Genomic DNA, 21,963 nt, shown 5'->3' with positions numbered 1-21,963 from the left:
GCGAAAGATACCAATAAAACTTACACTGAATTTAATCTAATGAATGAGAAAAAAAAGACTTGATAAGAACAGAGAAGGCATAGATTTCATATTATAAAAAATCATAAAACTGGTTAAATTTAGGGGAAAATTAGATTTTAATGAAAGAAAAGGCAATATTAGTATAGAGATCATTCATAAACATTTTTGTCAGACTATTAATGTCCCTGAAAAACCACAGCAAGCACTTTTTACTAATTTAGTTGTACATTTAACTTTGTATAATAGATAAGTCTCTATTTAATGAATTCAAGCAATATATCATTTGACCAAGAATTTGCAATTTTAAAATATTTGTGTGGAGATAAACACCAGATGAGTATGAGTAAATTTATGTATTGCCAGAAGTTCTGTATCACCAGAAGTTCTATGATTAGAGATTCTGGTTATCTAGTTTATCAAACGTTAGCATATTAGAATTTGGAGAGAGATAATAACATTAAAAACCATACTGAGTATAATTTCATTTCATGCATTCAGAAAAGTACTCTGGTATCTTTCAGTGCTTCAGTGTTGTCACTATGATCAGTTGTCATTTTTATATGTAGTACTTTAAACATACTAAGACTGTCTGTGGCATTCTATAGATGTTGCTTTTCTACCAAATAAATTCCCCATGTCAGCTTGATAACAGATGTCTGATTTTTTTTTTTTACCATTCTAACCATTTTTTAAATTGAAATGTATTTAACAAACAGCACTATAAATTTAAGGTATGGAAGATGTTAATTTGTTTAATTTATATATTTTAATAAGAATTTAATTGTAGGGGCCCCCGGTGGCACAGCGGTTGAGCACTGGGTTGCGAAGCTGCCCGGCAGCCCCTGCAGGGCAGGTTCAATCCCCAGCTGCTCCCCGGCCACCAGAGGAGGGTCCCACTTGGCACGCAGACCTCTCCTGCTGCCCACTGCTCCCCTCAGCAGTGTACTTCAGTCCTTCTGCCTATTTTGCTCCCTGCTCTGGCTCTGGTGAATTCTCTCACCCTCCCGTGCTTCTGACTGTATCCAGTGCTTGTATAAAATAAAGAAAGAAATCTTAAAAAGAGTAAAAAGGACTGTTAAAAAAAAAATTAATTGTAGCCGTGATTATTATTTTAACAATTTTTTAAAGTGCACAATCAGTAATTTTAAGTATATTCACATTGCTGTGCAGTGAAGGTCCAAAACTTTTTCACCTGGCAAAAGTAAAACTCTATACCCATAAAATAACAGCTCATTTCCTCTTCCTCATAGCCCCCATAACCACCATTCTACTTTCTGTGTCTATGAATTAGATCTCATTTTCTTAAGTAAAATCCAGATTATAATATACCTATAAATTTATATTATTATATTGGGTGGCCTTATTCACTTTTTAAATTCTTTATCACAAAGAATACTTCAAATTATATTGATTCGTGGTTTGTTCCAAGTTATCCCTAGCTTTTTTTAAAAAAAAAAAAACAACCAGAGCCTTAAGCTCAAGAAGAATCATTACTACCCCATATTCTAAAGAGTATCAGAAACAACTGGACAAGGCCCTACATCTCACCTAGGGCCCTACTTAGAAACATTTGGATTAGTATTTCGATTCTCCAAATCAATTGAAAGGGATGTGAGGAAGACATGGAGCATCTCCTTTTTTCAGTGATTACTTGTGGGTTCCTCTGAGCTGAGCACTCATGGGCAACTGTGACTTATTTGCTATCTGCAAATCACAGCAGAGCATTCCTTGACTACCTATGGAAAATAGCCTGTATCTTGAGGCAGGCCTGGGAACTCCTAGGCCACTGTTGAACTGATTACATGATTATCTCCATAGTGGTCTCACTATGGACCTATGATAACATCAGCACATACACTTCGCTAATGCAAATGTCTCTTGATGTTTGGCCATGATGTCCCTTTCTCTGGTCCTCGTAAATCTTTGTTCCTCCCCTCACCCCCCGCCCCCGCCCTGACTTACTTCCTCATACCATCGTTGCATGATCAGCTTTTTTTTTTTTTTTTTTAAGATTTATTTATTTATTTATACAAGCACTGGGTACAGTCAGAAGCGCGGGAGGGTGAGAGAATTCACCAGCGCCAGAGCGTGGAACAGAACAAGCAGACGGATGAAATGCACTGCTGAGGGGAGCAGCAGGCTTAGCAGGAGAAGTCTGTGCGCCATGTGGGACCCTCGCCGAGGGCCAGGGATCAAGCCGGCACTAACGCGGCTGCGGGCAGCTTCGGGCAGCTTTGCAGCCCAGCGCTCAACCTCTACACCACCAGGGGAGGCCCCAGCTTTTACCAGCTTTACTTGCTTTCAATAAATGGCACGAGAACTTCTGCTCAAATGGCAGTCTTGCCTTGCACACCTGCTCCACAACTGTTGTGTCCCGAATGGCGGAATTTCCTGTTGCAACAATTACTGTTTCGGAAACCTACCCTAAGGCCACTGCTAAATAAGTCAAAGATGAGGAAGCTGGGCATGTTCCCCTAGGAGTCTGGGAAACAGATATGTACCTACTTCTTTCACAGATTCTGAAGGCAGAAGTTACATTGGACCATTGCACAATACAAGATGAATAGGAACCATGGCTCCCACTATGGTTCAAGCCCAATAGCGGGTATGTGGGAGATTTAAGTAGTTAGTTCCCTTAGCTCCATATAGAAAAAGTCTTAAAATTGAAACTCATTGACAGTTAAAATGATTGCCACATCATAATTGTTCATTTCCTCCTCCAAAACAAAGCCCTGTTTGCTGTGAGTTACCAAAATTTCTACCCTTGATCTTAGCGAAAAGGCCGAAAAACAATAGTGACCAAAACTTCAAGCAACACATAAATCCCTCGTTTATGCCAAGAGTTCTTGGGATTAGAAAACATTTATCGGCAGCAGTCCTTCTGCCCACCTGCTTCCTTTCGCCAACTCTCTCCCTCCGCAGGGCAGCAGCCTTCCTGCTTGCCTGTGACCTCTACCATGTCAGCCCTTTTCTTTACTGATCTCCCTCAGAGGAGGCAGCTCTTAAGGCCGCCCGCCTGCAACCATGCAGGCCTCTCTTAGCAAACCTGTCCCTTTTGGGGCAGCTCTTCCTGCCCGCTTGTGTTCACACAAGTGTCCTTTGCTCTTCTGTCCCTTTCCCTAATAAACCTGCTCCTCAAATATCGAAAAACAAAACAAAACATTTATCACGTTAATTGAGCTTAGTGTAATCTTGATACAAACCCATACTAGCAAAAGCAATCTATCTTGGACTTGCAGACTCCCTAGACATTTTGGCTACCTATGTCAAGAATGTAAGGTCCTGGGGCCTCCCTGGTGGTGCAGCGTGTAGAGCTCAGTGCTGTGAAGCTGTCCGCTGCCTCTGCAGCCTGAGTTCAATCCCCTGCCGGCCAGGGAGAAACCCACATGGCACAGCAGACCTCTCCTGTTTCGCCTGCTGCTCCCCTCAGCAGTGTACTTTGATGATCTGCCTGTTCTGTTTCCCGCTCTGTCTCTGGTGAATCCTCTCACCCCCCACACCTCTGGCCTGTACCCCAGCTCTTGTTTGCATAAAATCAAAATAAATCTTTAAAAAAAAAAAAAAAAGAATGTAAGGTCCTGACTACTACTCCTTTGCAGGGACCATTTATCAGTGAACAAAATAGATGAGGTCTGAAATAGAATGGGTCTGTATAAAAGGTGCATATCATAAGCTCACTGTGCCTCAACTGCTCCATGAACCCAGTTTATGCAGCAACCACTTGAGACGTTTCACTTTGCTTCTGTGGGCATTGACCCAAATAATGCTTATGCTACTTGCCCTGCCGTGAGCAACAGTCTTGTGTCCAAAGAGTCTCATGTCTTCTCCCATTGTTAACAAAACAGTAATAGGCTAACTGATAGTTTCCAAGTTGGGTAAAATCCCAGACCTTTGCCAAACTGTGCAAAATAGCATAGGAAAAGCTAAATTGAATATACAAGTATCCTAAATAAAACAGAAAATCAACTAAGTGTTATCAGGTAAGGTAATCCTGAAATGCAAGAATGGTTTACCTGAAAACTCATTACTGGGGCCTCCCTGGTGGCGCAGGGGGTTGAGCACAGCATTGTGAAGCTGTCCGTGGCCTTCGCAGCACAAGTTCGATTCCTGGCCGGCTGAGGAGCAACCCACATGGCACAACAGACCTCTCCTGTCTCGCCTGCTGTTCCCCTCAGCAGTGTATTTCAGTACATCTGCCCGTTCTGCTCCCAGCTCTCTCTAGCGAATCTTCTCACCCCCTGTGACAATGACCTGTACCCCACTTCTTAAAAAAACTCATTTCTGCAATAAACCATGTTAGAAGATTAAAGAGAAAAATAAGTATAATAAATTAGAAACTTATTTAATAAAATGCTTATTCCAGATCATGGAAAAACATTCTAATTAAAATATTAAAGATAATTTAATATTAAAAATAAATCATTTTATTGAAAATAGAAGAAAAATTTCAGAATTCAGGAAATCTTAAAAACTTGGCTCCCTGAACATTCTCATCTATGAGGGGTTTAAAAAAGAACCCCAGAGAAGAAAAGGGGAACTGTATGAAGAGAGAGGAACTAATAATGTAGACCAGAAAGAAAAAACTACAACTTCAAAATTTGAATGGATCTTATAACTTCCATTTAGCAACTCTCCTGCCCACCTGGTGCCTCTTTTTCTCCTTTTCCTAATATACCTGTCCTTTTAAAATGTAAAAACAAAAAACAAAAAACCCACAAACAAAAAAACTCCTATATAAAATATATGAACCAGTAGCATATTGCCACAATTTTATAACTGTCACTAGAAGCACTGAGTCATCGATAGATTTTTTTTTCCTTTTAAAGAAATAGTAGTACAAACAGTCCCAAAATTTACTCTCTTAACCATTTTTAAATGCACAGTTCAGTGGCATCGCATGCATTCACATATTGAAGTTACCCACCTGCAGAACTTTTTTTTTTATCATCCCATACTGAAACTCTACCCTATAAATGACTCTTCATTCTCCCCTTCCCCAGCCCTTGATGTTGATGGACATTTGAGTTATTTCCTTTGGTTATTGCAAATATGCTGCTATGAATGTGGGCGCAAATATCTGCCTACATTCAGTTCTTTGGGGGTTCATACACAAGTATAACTGGCACTTTCATTTACTGGTGTTGGTTGTGCAAAATGGCACAGCCACTATGGAAAACCCTGTGGCTATTATAAAAGTAAACATACACCTATATTATGACACAGCTGTCCCTCTCCTTACTCCCCCATAGAGTAATTAAAACTTACATTTACACAAAACCTAAATAACAGTTCTATTAATTGCCAGAAACTGAAAACTGCCCAAGTGTTCCTCTGCCATTGAATACATAAACATTACTGTGGCATATTTGCTCGATGCAATACTACATAGTATTAAAAAGAATAAGAATAAGCAGGGTCTCCCCTGGTGGCGCAAGTGGTTGAACGCAGCGCTGTGAAGCTGTCTGCAGCCTCTGCAGTGCCAGTTCAACCCCAGCCGACTGGTGAGGGTCCCACATGGCGCGACAGACCTCTCCTGTCACACCCGCTCGCTGCTCCTCTCAGCAGTGTATTTCATCGGTCTGCCTGTTCTATTCCCCACTCTGTCTCTGGTGAGGAATCCTCTCACCCTCCCTCACATCTGGGCTGTACCCTGATTCTTGTATGTATAAATAAATAAATAAATAAATAAATAAATAAATAAATAAATAAATAAATTTTTAAAATGTTAAAAAGAATAAGCAACTGGCAGAGGCAACAACTTCCAAACTATCAAAGATATATTTCTGTGGGAAAAAAAAGTTATGTATTAGATGTTTCCATTTATATGATTTCTCAAAAAGATCAGTAGTTTTGCAGTGTTAATGTTGTCAAGAGGGTATAACCACAAAGTGGTAGCACAAGTTTTTTTGAAGTAATTGAACCATTCTTTACCCTGATTTAGGTGGTGAGTATACAAGCCTACAAATACATTAAAACTCAGAGAACTGTGTTGAAGATTTCAAAAGTAAATTTCCCTATATGTTAAATCTTTTTCTTTTTCTTCTTTTTTCCAGAAATATGATGAGGTAGATTTTTCTTTCATGATTTAGTGATACTATTTATAATATCAAAATATTTATTTACATAAGAGTGCAGATGTGTGATTATAGATTTAGGAAGTGTGTACAGTAAAGTGGAGGGCTATCATACTCCTTATAAATTTCTCTACTGAATTTTTTGGTCATGACTTCTGTGGTAAAATATACATAACAAAGGCTCCATTTCCACCATTTTTAAGTGGTCAATTTAGTGGTATTAAATACATACACATTGTTGTGCAACCATCACCACCATCCATCTCCAGAGTGTTTTTATCATCCCACACTGACTCTACCCTTTAAATAGTAATTCCCCATTTGTCTCCCCCAGTCACTGGTAAACACTATCCTACAGTCTTTGTCTGTATTTGACTATCTACATACACCCTATCAGTGGAATCATAATGATGGAGGACAAGAATATTTAAAAAACTGAAAAGGAGTTTCGCCACAAGACCAGAAACCTGGCTCACACAAGGAGGTGGGGGTAGAAGAGATTAGCATAGCCATTGACACAGCTATGGAAACCAAGATCCTTAAGTGCAGACGACACAGTCGCAGAAACTATGATCCTTAGGCCAGGACGCCTAGATTACAAAACATAAAATCCAAGCAGGTATCAGACTGCTGTCTAGAGCACAGGCCCAAGTGTAAAGATATGGATATTGAGCCCAACAGACCCCAAAGGTGAAAATATGGAAATTGAGCCCATTGTGGAATCTCCAGTCCCTTTCAGATTCTGCATAGTAATCCACAGTTAGCAACCAACTGACAGCTCACAAGGAGTGAGGCCCTCCTAAACAGAAGAAGACTATATGAGTGCAGTCTCTCTGCACAGGCCCGGGGCAGCACTCCATCTGCCCACCTGTGACTATGAAGGTGCTTCTTTTCACCAACTCTCTCCCTCTGCAGGGCAGCAGCTTCCTGCCTCCCCGTGACCTGTGCCATGCAGGGGCTTCTCTTTACTGACCTCCCTCAGCAGAGGCAGCTCTCCTCAAGGCCGCCCGCCTGCAACCAGGCAGGCCTCTCTTAGCAAACCTGTCCCTTCTGGGGCAGCTCTTCCTGCCCACTGGTATCCAGGCAAATGTCTTTTACTGTTTCGTCCCTTTCCCTAATAAACCTATTCTTTAAATATAACTAACGTCTCTGTCTCGTGGAGAAACCCACCTGGGAAACTCGCCTCATGTTGCTGAAATGGGGAGCTCTGGAGAAACATTTCCCAGAGTGAACCCAAGGACCCCGCACTCCAAGCCCACAGACTCCCAAAACCACATCAATACTGTCCTGGTTTATTTCACTTAGTGGGTCTAAGTTTTATCCATGATGCACCATTTGTCAGAATCAACTTCCTTCTTAAGACCGAAAAATATTCCATTGTTATTCTATTTATCCATTTTTCTTTGACCTAGAAGAGATGCATCCACATTTTGGCTGTTGGTTGTACAACTATGTATGTGAGCCTGTCTCTCCTCATTTCTTTCAGTATACACACAGAAGTGAAATTGCTGAATCATAAAATTTTATGTTTAATATTTTTCAGAATTAACATCCTGTTTTCCATAGCAACTGCACCACTTTAAATTCTCATTGCCTTGATATTTTTTTTTATACTTTTTTTTTTTAATTGAAGATTTATTTATACAAGCACTGGGTACAGTCAGAAGCGCGGGAGGGTGAGAGAATTCATCAGAGCCAGAGCAGGGAGCAGAGCAGGCAAAAGGACCGAAGTACACTGCTGAGGGGAGCAGCGGGCGGCAGGAGAGGTCTGCGCGCCATGTGGGATCCTCCTCCGGTGGCCGGGGAGCAGCCGGGGATCGAACTGGCGCTGCAGAAGCTGCGGGCAGCTTCGCAACCCAGCGCTCAACTGCTGCGCCACCGGGGAGGCCCTGCCTTGATATTTTTTAAATCCAAGAATAAAGATATTTGCATTTGGGCAATACCTATATAATCCCTATATAATTAAATTATTTCTTAAGTTTCTTTTTGTAGTGGCAGGAATGACCACTGAGCAGGTTTTCTGATCCTGTGCAGACTGGGTGAAGGAGGAGTCAGAGTCCTTAGTGGCTTTTTGCAGGTCTTTTTATTGGGATTTACCTGGTACACATCAGGCAGGGGTGCTGGGGAGCCAGGAGGCTGGCAGTCCTCCCAGCCCCCAGCAAGTCTTCACTCTATCTGGGTTCTCCGACCTTCTCTCAGCTTCTGCGTCTCTTGCTTCTCTCTCTGCTTCTGCTCATTCTTGGCTTCTGCTGTCGTCCCCGTGACGTCGCCCTTATAAGCACAGTCTTAGCCCAGGTGAATCCCATCTCCCTATGCCCACACCCTACTCCAGGTGCCCGCCATCAGGCATGCATTCAGGACCGCAAGGATCCATCATCTATCCTGATGGCGGGAGGGCAGAAAAGCCTGACATTTTTCCTTACCCTACATTTTTATTGATAAATTGTAAAATTCTGTGATTCTATTACAACTAATTTGATAAGATTTGTGAACTGATTTACAAAATTAACCACCATATGTAAAGTTGTTTTGGGGGAGAAAATGCCTTCATAGTTTCCTCATGTTGGTTTAAAAAGATTTGTTATACTTTGGAGGCCAAAACTGGGACTATTCAGACTGTCAGTGTAGCAACCCAATTTAATAGAACCAATCTGCCACCTTGTGGAATTTTGATGCAACTCTCAGTTTCATAAATTAAAATGACAATGTAATTTAGAAACGATGCCACTTATGTTCAACTCTTAAGTTTTCTTTTTCAATGACAATTTATTTAACATTTCTATGCAAGATCTATACAAGGATAACAACACGTTGCTAAAGAGACAACTATTTGAATAAATATAAAGGTATTTCCTGTTCTTGGCTAACAGGAATGCCCAAAAGGCATGAATTGAGAGGTCACAGGGAAAGATTTCTCATTTAGGAGGAAAAAATTCATTAAAAACTATATTGTCTCGGGCCTCCCTGGTGGCGCAGGTGGTTGAGCGCTGGGTTGGGAAGCTGCCTGCAGCCTCTGCCGCGCCGGTTCGATCCCCGGCTGCTCCCCGGCCACCGGAGGAGGGTCCCGCATGGCGTGCAGACCTCTCCTGCCGCCCGCTGCTCCTCTCAGCAGTGTGCTTCGGTCCTTCTGCCTGCTCTGCTCCCCGCTCTGGCTCTGGTGAATCCTCTCACCCCCCACGCATCTGGCCTGCACCCTGGCTCTTGTATAAATAAAATAAATCTTTTAAAAAAAAAAAAAAACTATATTGTCTCATGCTCAGCAAAATAAGCCAGAAAGAAAAAGAAAACTACCGGATGGTCTCACTCATAGCAGGTGTAGGGTAAGGAAAAATATCAGGCTTTTCTGCCCTCCCGCCATCAGGATAGATGAGGGAACCCTGTGATCCTGAATGCATGCCTAATGGCGGGCACCTGAAGTGGGTACACCCGCTCTAAGACTGTGCTTTTTAAGGGCGGCGACACGGGGACACTAATAGAAGCCAAAAAGCCGAAGAGAAGCCGAAAGAGAAGAAGCCCGAAGCAGAAGCAGAAAACGCCAGAGAGCCCAGAGAGAGTGCGGATTTGCTGGGGGCTGGGAGGACTGCCAGCCTCCCGGCCCCCCAGCACCCCTGCCTGCCGTGTGCCTGGTGAACCCCAATAAAAGGCCTGCAAAAACCCACTAAGGACTCTGACTCCTCCTTTACCCTGTCTGCATGGGATCAGAAAACCTGCACCGTGTCCGTTCCTGCCCTTTACAGCAGAAATCTAGAAAACTTAAATAAGGGGCCAGGAAAAAGAATAACTATAAGAAAGAAAATATCAAAATCAACAAGCAACTATGAACCAGAGACACTCTATGGGGTTGGGGGGCAGGGAAAGGAGGGATTGGGGTCAAAATAAGGGGGTTGTAATTGTATGGGGAAATATAAAAATAAAATTAAAAAAAACTATATTGTCTACAACATGTATGAACCTTGAAAACACTATGCTAAGTGAAAGAAACCAGGCAAAAGGACAAATATTCTATTTGTTTTTTTCATTATATGGTATTACTTTAACAAAACAAACAACTATTTACTTCCATTATATCTTAACTGAAGCCATCTGGCAACCCTGCAACATAGACCTGATTAGTTATGAATTGCAGGTGAGCAAAATGATGCTCAGTAAAATTTACTGGTTGTAGTAAAGTCCCAGAACTACTTGATACTACATAAGTGGCTTAATAAATTTCTATTAAATTCTCCAAAGTTGAAAAATTTGGGAGTTCAGGTTGTACAGCCATATCTTTTTTTTTAAGATTTATTTATTTATGCATATAAGAATTGGAGCACAGGCCAGGGATGTGTGGTGGGGGTGAGAGGATTCACCAGAGACAGAGTTGGGAACAGAACAGGCGGACCCACCGAAACACACTGCTGAGGGGAACAGCGGGTGAGACAGGAGAGGTCTGCTGCGCCATGTGGGTTGCTCAGGGGATCAAACTCGTGCTGCCGAGGCTGTAGACCACTTCACAGTGCGGTGCCTAACCTCTTGCGCCACCAGGGAGGCCCTGTATAGCCATATCCTAAAAGAGATTTCCCAGTCTGATGCCTCATGTCCTTGTCTTCATTTCCTTTGAAACTTTTGATTCCACCATTATAGATGTGGCACAAACCCTGAGTTTTGCAGGTTGGCTGGTTGTGATTTTCTTTCCTTCAGTTCACGGAAAAATACAGGTGTGATGTAGCAGGGTTATTGTCTGTCAAACAGGCTGAGCTTGCTGGAGTGCACCATAAAATGCCAACCTTTGAACAAAGATACATCCTAGTATCCCAGGATTTAGCTAGAATATGATCTAATTGTTTTAGAGAAATTTTGTCAAATGAGCATGATCATAGACGTCAGGCCAACAAAAGGATTGGATCTGAAAACCTTTAATTCTACAAACACTTATTTGACTATGATGACCAGGCATTGTTCTATACATTTCATTATTTAGCAAAATAAGCAAAAATTCCTGCCTCGATAGCACTATCATCTAGTAAGACTAGACAGACTGTAAGATAAAATAGGCAAGCCATGTAGTGCTGTAGAAAGTGCTATTTTAACCCCCAAAAGTAATTGTGGAATTAGATTTTTCATGTGAAAAGGCCCAAGGAAGATATTGCTGAATCTTTTTTTTTTTAAAGATTTATTTTATTTATGCATATAGGAACTGGAACTGGGGTGCAGGCCAGAGGTGCGGTTGGGGGGCCGGTGTGTGAGAGGATTCACCAGAGAAAGAGAGGGGAACGAGCAGGCAGATCTACTGAAATACACTGCTGAGGGAGTAGCGGGAGAGTCAGGAGAGCTCTGTTGCGCCATGTGAGTTGCTCCCTGGCTGGGGATCGAACTCATGCTGCAGTGGCTGCTGATAGCTTCATTGGTTGTGTCTTATCCCCTTGCGCCACCAGGGAGGCCCCAGATATTACTAAATCTTACAGTGAATTCTCATTCTCATCTTGCTCTGCTAGGAGTATTTGACATAGTTGATCATCCTTCCATTAAATGACTTCTTTGGGGCCTCCAAGTTTCCACACTATTGGTTTCTACCTACCTCAATAGTTATTTCTTTGGATATTTTTAACATTTCTTCTTGTTTGATCAATCTTTAAACACTGGAGTGCCCTGAGCCAGTCTTTAAATTTCTCTATCAATCTAAACTTCCCTGCTTGGTGATTTCATCCAGCCCCATGACTGTAAATTCTATCTAGAGCCAAATTCCAAAAGTTTTAATTCTAGTCCAGACCGCTCCTCTGAATTGTGGGCTTATCTCTTCAATTGCTTACCTGACACCTCCAGTTGTCATTGTGTAACAGGGTGGTCCTCAGGAAAGTGGGAAGTTCCAGGTTTCCTGCCCCACCCGAGGGAGGGTGGAGCTGAGCAGAGAGAAGAAGCTGCAGAGGAGACTGAGGAAGGAAGGAGGCAGGATGGAGCCAGAAGGAGACCTGGAGAAGGCACATGGAGCAGAGAGACCAGTGAAGAAACTGTGCTTGCCTTTTGGTCGTGGACTGGGTGACACAGATGTGGGTGAGAGGCCCGTGGGGAGGTGACAGTGGCGATTTTTGTCTTGATTTTGATTTTGCTCTTTTCCCTCCAGACTTGTCTGGTTGTTTCTGATCCTTTTCTGTGGGTCCCCACTGGAAGATGCTTTAGACTAGTGGCAGGCTTTGGGGCCTTGCTCTGGGGCAATCCCATTTGGGTGGACTTTTACCACAAGGGGACGGGTAACTTTGGGTGCTTGATTTAGAAACTAGATTCTTTTTTTATTAAAGTTCCTTCACACTAAAGTCTCATTTGTTTTGTGTTGATGCGGCTGATGGCAGAACCTATTTAGAGCAGGCAGGTTTGTGGGGTCTGGGGTACCCTCTCCCTGCCCTGTAACAATTGCAAATTTAATGTGAATTCCTCTTCTTTCCCCCCAAAAATCCTGCCCTCCCATGGCCTTCCCTGTCCTCAGTCAATGACAATGTCAGTCTTCCAGTTTTAATTCTTGGCTTTATTTTATTCTAATTTTTATACATTTAAAGATCAAGTTTAGTAGAACCAGAACTCCAGTTTGAGAATCTTACATGTGGCCAGAATGGGAAGAGGTGAGAGTACTGTAAAAGTCAGAGTGGTTCTGAACGTGTGGCCTCATCTGTGCATTAAAGCAACATAGGGTCTAGCAAAGGAGAAAATCACTGAGTCTGAAGGTTCTAACAAAAGCTTTCGGTTCTGTTAAAGGAGGCCTCCATGTGCAGTAGCATTCAGAAGGCAGTGTGGGAGTCAGCCTCATGAACGAGGTGTCTTCTTGGTATCCTAGTCCTTCATAATATCTTCAAGTTTTTTTGACAGGTTTGGTATGTCATAGTTCTGTGCCAGATACATTCCAACCATGGTACCTAAAGTAAATCCAAGCAGAACTGGAGCATGGTGTCAACAGGAGGCAGCAGAGAGTGGCAGCCCCAGCCTGCCTCCCTGTAACTTTTGGATTTAAATATGAGCATTGTCTTTGACTGTTGTCTCTTTCACCCCTGCCGCTATTTCAGTAAGTCTTGCCAGCTCTAATTTGCATACATATTCAGAGTCTGCCACTTTACTTTTCTTATGTTTTTGGTTTGGTCCAAATCACCACCATCTCTCATTGGCTTATCACAAGTACCTGGTCTCTCTGTTTTCACCTTCCCGCAGTTTGTTCTCAACACAGCAGACTGAGCGGTGTTGTTGTTTTTAATTCAAGTGTTAAATAAGACCTGCCATTTTTTATTTTCTTTTTTACATTTTAAAAGGATAGGTTTATTAGAAAAAGAAAGAAAAAGAGAGTCACCTGCATACTCACAGGTGGGCAGGAGAGCTGCCAAGACCTGTCATTTTTCTGCTCAACACTTTCCATCTCAGAGTAGAAGCCAAGTCCTTGCAGTGAATTACAAAGCCCTGTATGATCATCTCCCCTCCCAGGCTTATCTTACTCCCTATCACTCTACTCTCTGATTGCCCCACTCTAGCCACACGAGTTCCCCTTGCTTCTTGAGCCATATCAGGCACACTTCCAACAGAGGGTCTCTGCACTTGTTGCTTCCTCTGCCCGGAAGCCCTGAAATAGCTGCTTGACTCATGCTTTACCTCCTTCAGATATTAAAGTATCATCTCAGTAAGGCTTTCCCTGGCTAACCAATTAAAAATTCCAACATACATCACCACCACTCGCTTTCTTTTTTTAAATTTATTTATGCATACAAGAATTGTGGTGTAGGCCAGAGGTTCAGGGGGTGAGAGACAGAGTGGGGAGCAGAACAGGCAGATCTACTGAAATGCACTGCTGAGGGGAGCAGCGGGCAAGACAGGAGAGGTCTGCTACTCCATCTGGGTTAGCTCCTAGGCTGGGAATCAAACTCTTGCTGCGGTGGCTGCTGATAGCTTGATGGTGCTGAGGCTTAAACCCTTGCATAACCAGGAAGGCCCACCACCGCCCTCTTTTTTTGTTCATTTTTTTCCATGGCACTTAACCTAACACATCACATATTATGTGTCTTCACCTGCAAGTAAGTATAGGGGCAGAGATTTTTGTCTGTTTTATGCAGTGCTTTATCCCCACTGCCTGGTTCATATTATGTATTCAGTGTGTCAGTATCCTCCAGGCAAAGAGCACCAGGAACTCAACTATAGTTGAATAGGTTGGAGTTTTGGCTCATTGCCATGAGGGTGAATGTACACCAGGGGGAACCATGGAGCAGCTCAACGAGGGCATATTAGCAAGGACTTAGGCCTCATGCCAAGTGATTTTCTGCCAGTGATTGAAGGAAGAGTGAGGCTTTGCTCTGGATGGGTTGCTGCCAAGAAGGAGGAGTAATTCTCTAATTGGCTTTATTAATGAAATTTTTTCTAGGTGGAGGGAAGAAGAAGACAAAGCTAAAACTGCAACTGGTAAAGAAACAGCAGCTTATATTAGCTTATATTATCATGCAGTTAACGGGAAATGTTCAGAATTGTTGTGGATTACACAGTGATCTTGCTTTTCTCCCTCTGCTTAGATAAGATTTATTGGTTCAGCACCCACATGGTGCAGCAGACCTCTCCTGTCTTGCCTGCTGCTCCCCTCAGCAGAGTATTTCAGTAGATCTGCCTGTTCTGTTCCCCACTCTGTCTCTGGTGAATCCTCTCACACCACCCCCCCCACCTCTGACCTGCAGAGTATGCATAAATACTCTGCATACATAAATTTATTTATGTATGCATAAATAAATAAAATAAATCTTTAAAAAAAGAAACAATCTGAAATGTTTATTAGTGAAATGATATAATGTCTGGAATTTGCTCCAAAATAATTCGTTGTTGGCAGGGGGTGTGTGTGAAAAAGTGTAGACATTTGGCCAAAAGTTGGTAATTGTTGAAGCTGTTCAATATATTCTTTAAATTTTGTATATTTTTGAAATTTCCCAAAATACAAATTCAAGTTTTCTTTATTGAGGTAAAAGATACATAACATAAAATTCTCCTATTTAATCATTTAAAAAATGTTTCAGTGACATTAAGTATATTCACAATGCTGTGCAACTATCATCACTATCTATTTATGGTTTTTCATCATTCCAAACAGAAATTCTATACTCATTTAACAGTAACTTTCTCCATTTCCTCCTTCCCCTCCAATGTCTATTCCACTTTCTGTGGCTATGGATTTGCCTTTTCTAGGTACCTCATGAGTAGGATCAAACAATATTTGTCCTTTTGTGTCTGTCTTATTTCACTTAGTATAATGTTTCCAATGCAGTATATAACACAATGGAATATTATTCCATCATCAAAAGGAAAAAAATTTTCAATACATGTCTTATTACACTACAATCACAGTATATACCCTTATTTGGTTTTTGTTCTGTTTTGTGAGGGTGGTCGATGTTTTGTTAGTTAGCTATTAACTTTCCAGTTGTGGTGTAAAAAGTTGTTGGTAACTGAATCTAATTAACCAGGAAATAAATAGTCTCTTTACAAGGAGGAGATACAAGAAGGTAGTGGGTAGCAGTCAATGGAAAGCAGATATAAACCCAACAGTTGATTTTATCTTGTGTTTTAGCTAAATCACAAGAAAATTACAGTAGATATTGGACATATGCCAAGGGCTAACTAAAAATTAAAAAGAACAATATTAAGAATCAGGCCTTAAATTTCCTGTGGCTAACAGGTAACAAATGTCTTAAGGCAGAAGAGAGGAAGAAAAATAACTATAAATAAAGAAAGAGTATGCACATTAAAGCAAGATAATCTGTGGTTCTGGGTATTTGGTCTAATTCTGTGGGTCTTGAGTGGCAGTCATATACTTCATGCAGTTAACTTGATCTGAGGATCTTGGGTGAATTCTTCTCCTAGTTGTTACTTTCTACCTCTGAAGGATTCCTAAGGCTCACATGAAGATCTCTGGTGGAGCCAGTCTTCCAGTGTGTGGTGGTTCCAAAACATATCTGCAAGATGGCCCATACTCCTTCCATCAAGAAGAAGAGTCTATGTCCCTCCTTTCAGGAATTTGGGATATCTTGTTTAATAGAATAAGATGGACTCTGTGTTGTGTGACTGTCAAGGCTAAGTAGAGAATTTCATGCAGCTTCTTCCACTGACCCTGAGAGAGTGAGCAATCATGTAAAGGATCTGGCCACCTTGAGGCTGTCATGTGGAGAGATCATGTGAAGTAAAGACTAGTGAGAGAGAGGAAGAGAAGATGATGGAAAAAGAGAGGAAAATGGAAGAAAGAGAAAGAGATACTTGAGAGGCCCCAGCTATTTATCTCCCAGATGCTACATCTTCTCATTCCAGGCACCAATGACATGAGGGAAGAAGCCTTTAAGATGACTCTTGCACCATCTGGCTGCAGCCTTAAGCAAACTCTGAGGCAGCCTCAAGCCTAATTACTGCAGTTGATTCCCCAATTTCTGAGCAAGATAACATGATTGTTATTTCTAGTTACTTAGGTCGGTTTGTTTTGCTTCAGGATAATAGGAACACAAAGAAAATAAGGGTAGCTTGTGTCTCTTTAACTGAAGGAGTTGAATCCAAAGATCAACACTGGCTTCCCTGGTGGCTCAGAGGTTAAAGACACAAAACCATCAAGCTATCCACAGCCACTGCAGCAAGGAGTTTGATCCCTGGTCAGCCAGGGAGCAACCCACATGGTGCAGCAGACCTCTCTGGTCTTGCCTGCTGCTCCTCTCAGCAGTGTATTTCAGTAGATATGCCTGTTCTACGTCCCACTCTGTCTCTGGTGGATCCTCTCACCCCCCCTCCACACCTCTGGTCTACATAAATAAATAAATCTTTAAAAAAAAAACCATAAAAACAAAAATCAACACCATCGAATGTTACTGCTGTGTTAAGTGGATAACAGCACTTGCTAAGGCCCTTTCCATTGAAGTTACTCTCTAATCTCCTCCAAAACCTGAAAGCTCCTTGTCTAAGATCATGTAGTGACTGATTACACAGATGGTGAGGATGGTGGCAGTTCATATTGTGGAACCAAGCATAAGTATTCTTAGCCATTGCTTTGTCATTTTGTGTGTAACTGCCATTTTAGAATTTTAGGTTTTGCTGTCCTGGGAAAGACTGCATTCCAGAGATAGTTTCAACAGTTTCGACCCTCACTCCACCCTTGCCCTTGATCACCAATGAGGGTGAACTTGCTGTCATTGGAGCTGCAGGCTGGAGCTGCATTTCGGCCGGGCCAGTCAGCTTAGAATGATAGCCAGGCAAAGTTGGAGAACGCATGCTTGTAGCCAGTGAGTAACTGCCAGCATAATTTAACCTTATTAAAAGACCCCTGCTTCCTTTGTTTGGGGCTCTCGGTATCTGCCACTGCATTGGTAGGTGCTGTGAGCCTGGTCTCGAGTCTGTAATAAACTCCCTTTTGTGTTTGCATTGGCTGTCTTTGGGTTCTTGGGGGCTATGCTCACCGAGTCTGCTGATCTTGGGCACAACAATATCTGTTAGTGATAAGACTAAACAATTTTCTTTAATTTATAATATTTTGTACCATTACCAGAATAGAGGAGAGTAGACTACTCTATGTGGGATTAGTTTATGATTATCCTGAGAGTATTAAAAAAAATCTCCAAATTATTTAAATCTGGAAACCTATAAGTAAAATCTTTTGTAGGCCATTATTGTGCAATCTTTGTGCATAATAAAAATATTATTGTGCCGCTTCTACTCTGGGGTCATCATTGAAACATATGTATATTAATAATTTACTTATACATAATTTAACTTAGAAAAACAGAACTTTTTATTTTATTTTTTTAAAAGATTTTATTTATTTATGCACACAAGCACTGGGGTACAGGCCAGAGGTGTGGGGGGGTGAGAGAAGTCACCAGAGACGGAGTGGGGAACAGAACAGGCAGAATGACTGAAATACCCTGCTGAGGGGAGCAGAGGGCTAGTCAGGAGAGGTCTGCTGTGCCATGCGGGTAGCTCCCTGGCCAGGGATCTAACTTGTGCTGCAGTGGCTGCAGTGGCTGCAGATAGCTTCATAGGTTGTATCTTAACCCCTTGCACCACCAGGGAGACCCAGAACTTCTTTTTAGATTGTAAGTTTTATTCTCAGTTTGGTAGTTCTGAGTCAACTAAAATTTGAAGAATGTGAAATAAACCTAATATTTCCATTAGACTTCCCTTTTTTGATACTGAGATAAAATGCACATAATACAGAAACCAATTTAAAGTGTACAATCTAGTGGCATTTAGTACATCCACAATGTGATACAGCCACCCCTTCTATTTAATTCCAAAGCATTTCATCACCACAAAAGAGAATCCCCATTAATAGTCACTCCTCATTTCCCTTCCCTCCTGTCCCTAGGAACCATTTTATGTCTATGCCTATTGCTTAGTTTATATATATATATATATAGATAGATAGATATATATATATAAGATTTATTTATTTATGCATGCAAGAACTGGGGTATAGGCTAGAGGCATGGCGGGGTGAGAAGATTCACCAGAGACAGGGTGGGGAACAGAACAGGCACACTCACTGAAATACACTGCTGAAAGGAGCAGCAGGTGAGACAGGAGACGACTGCTGTGTCATGTGTGTGTAGCTCCATGTGGGTTGCTCCCTGGCCAGCCGGGGATCAAATTCATGCTGCAGAGGCTGCAGATAGCATCACAGTGCTGTGCTTAACACCTTGCACCATGAGGGAGGCCCCTGGAGGTTTTACATAAATGGAATCATAAAATATGTGATATTTTATACCTGACTCCTTTCCATTAGCTTAGCATAGTTATTTTTTTTCTTTGTTTTTTTTTATTTTTTTTTTATAAATTTTATTGTTATATTCCCCATACAATTGCAGCCCCCCCATTCTGACCCCAATCCCTCCCCTCCCGCCCCCGCCCCCCTAAAAGTGTCTCTGGTTCATAGTTTTTTGTTGATTTTGATTTTCACTTTCTTATAGTTATTCATTTTCCTGGTCCCTTATTTAAGTTTTCTAGATTCCTGCTATGAGTGAGACCATCCGGTATTTTTCTTTTTCTTTTTGGCTTATTTCGCTGAGCATGATCCCTTCCAGCGCCATCCATTAGCATAGTTATTTTTAAGATTCATCTGTCTTCTAACAAGTACTACTATTTCATTCTTTTTTATGGCCGAATAACACAATAGCTTTGTAGCTTTGTAGTGAAATTTGAAATCAGGAACTACATGTCCTCTAACTTTTCTTTTCTTTTTATTTTTTTATTATTTTTTTTTATAAACACTTTTTTTTTTTTTAATAGAGGCATGCTTTATTTATTTGTTTGCTGGTTTGTTTGTTTGTTTTGTTTATACAAGCACTGGGTACAGTCAGAAGCGCGGGAGGGTGAGAGAATTCACCAGAGCCAGAGCGGGGAGCAGAGCAGGCAGAAGGACCGAAGTACACTGCTGAGGGGAGCAGCAGGCGGCAGGAGAGGTCTGCGCGCCAAGTGGGACCCTCCTCCGGTGGCCGGGGAGCAGCCGGGGATCGAACCGGCGCCACAGAGGCCGCGCGCAGTTTCGCAACCCAGCGCTCAACCGCTGCGCCACCGGGGAGGCCCTTCTTTTCTTTTTAAAGATTGTTTTGGTGTTTCCTGCAATTCCATATGAACCCGAGTATCAACTTTTCCATTTCTGCTCAAAGGGTCACTGTGATTTTAATATAGATTTCACTGAATCTGAAGATTGCTTTGGATATGATCAGTATCATATCATAAGTTGGACAGTATAAGTGTCCAATCTATGAACATGATATGTCTTGCCACTTCTTTAGGTCTTCTCTGATTTCCTTCAATGATATTTTGTAGTTGTCAGTGTAAATCTCTTGGTTAAATTTATTCCTAAGTGTTTTATTACTTTTGAAGTTAGTGTAAATGGGACTGTTTTCCTAATTTCATTTTCAAATTACATGCATAGAAATACTCTGATTTTTATGTGTTGATCGTGTAATTTTGGTAAATTAATTTATTAGCTTTGTCTTTTTATGGATTCTTTCAGATTTTCTATATATGAGTATAAGAGAAGTAATTTTACCTCCTTTTTAAATTATATCAGTGGAGCACTCCATCTGCCTACCTGTGACAATGCAGGTGCTTCCTTTCACCAACTCTCCTTCCGCAGGGCAGCAGCTTCCTGCCTGCCCATGACTTGTATCAGGCTGGGACTTCTCTTCACTGACCTCTCCCAGTGGAGACAGCTCTCCTCAAGGCCGCCCGCCTGCCACCATGCAGGCCTCTCTCAGTAAACCTGTCCCTTTGGGGGCAGCTCTTCCTGCCTGCTGGTGTCTATGCAAGTGTCTTTTACTATCCTATCCCTTTTCTTTAAATACTAAAAAAAATTATAACAATATTGGTAATATAGACCTAACATCCTGGTATGGAAAGCCACCATACACTCATGTACAGAATACAATGGAAATTCAGAGCAAAAGCAATCAAATCAAACCAAAAACCAAAGAAGACAGGAGACTGATGCTTTGGCTGAGTCTCATTGAGAGTAAAATCTGGTGGAGGTGAGAAAAAAATACACACACACACACAATGACATTGAAGTATAGCATTTGAATAAGTGAAGGAAAATCTTGCTTTCAACTGGTTAGAGGGAAAAAGTGGTGGAATTTGAGGTGGTCTTCAAAGTTCAGGTAGAATTGATTAAGTAGAGAAGGAGTGTGAAGATTTGGAATTCTAGGTGATAATTTGAAAGAAGATAAGTAGTCTTCTGGTGGCTGCAGGGTTCACGGGAGAGAATAGTGTTGAAATAACTCTTATTTCAGGCCCCAACCCAAAAGAGTGGGTCCTTTGCCCTTTAGGGAGAGAATTCACCACAGAGTGCTAAGTGTAGTTGAAACAGGCAAGGATTTAATAAAGACTTATAGGTGAGGGAGCCAGTGTGGGAAAGGAGACTTTAGCCTGGCTCCTTGAAGGGAGTTGGGAGGAAATATTTAAAGGGTAGGTCCACGAGGCCCTGTGGAAGAGCGGCCTATACCCAGCCATGGCCAAACGCACTATATTCCAATTGGGCATGCTGCCTCTTGGCCTTCTCCATAGGGAATTTGTGAGGGTCTATGGCAGTTTGTCCATCATGTAGCCTCATGGTCAATGTGATGGGACAAATACTGTGGACAGGACTCCTCAGTCCATGATATTATCCACCTGTTCAATCAGAATTTGGGATGACTATTCCCACCACTTGACAATTTCTTTTACCTAAGGTGTCTCTTAGTTATTGGTAGACAGATGAGTTAAACTTGAGCTAAGTTAAGGTTAAAAACTAGACCCAGTAGATTGGCCAAATGAAAGAAGTAAGTGGGAAAAGAGAGGAAAGTAAAGACAGGAAGAGATATGAGAGGAAGAGAAAGGAGAGTAGCTCACCTTTATGGTGTCTCTGAACCTCAAGCAGTCGTTACAGTAAAAAAGAAGAAAAACAAACATATTTGGTGCTATTTAGCGCAAAGTTGTTGAAGAGTGCACAGGAATTGTTGAAGAGTGTGCGGTTTCTCATATATCCTCTTGAAGTTTCTTCTGTTAATATTCAGACTAATCTTTTTGTTTCCTTTGTGAACTATCCGTGAGACAAGCACTATGTTCAAATGTGCTGGATTAATTGTGATAATTCTAAAATTGATTTTAATTATATAGGTAATACATGAATATTTCTTTTTTAAAAAGATTTATTTATTTATACAAGAACGGGGGTACAGGTCAGATGTGTGGGAAGGTGAGAGGATTCACCAGAGACAGAGCAGGGAACACAACAGGCAGGCTGATGGAAATACACTGCTGAGGGGTGCAGTGGGGGAGACAGGAGAGGTCTCCCTCACCATATGGGTTTCTCCCCAGCTGACAGGGATCGAACCAGTGCTGCAGAGGTTGCAGACAGCTTCAC

Source organism: Talpa europaea (genome assembly GCF_964194135.1).
Source record: "Talpa europaea genome assembly, chromosome: 13".
Taxonomy (NCBI): Eukaryota; Metazoa; Chordata; class Mammalia; order Eulipotyphla; family Talpidae; genus Talpa; species Talpa europaea.
This window is presented reverse-complemented; position numbering follows the sequence as displayed.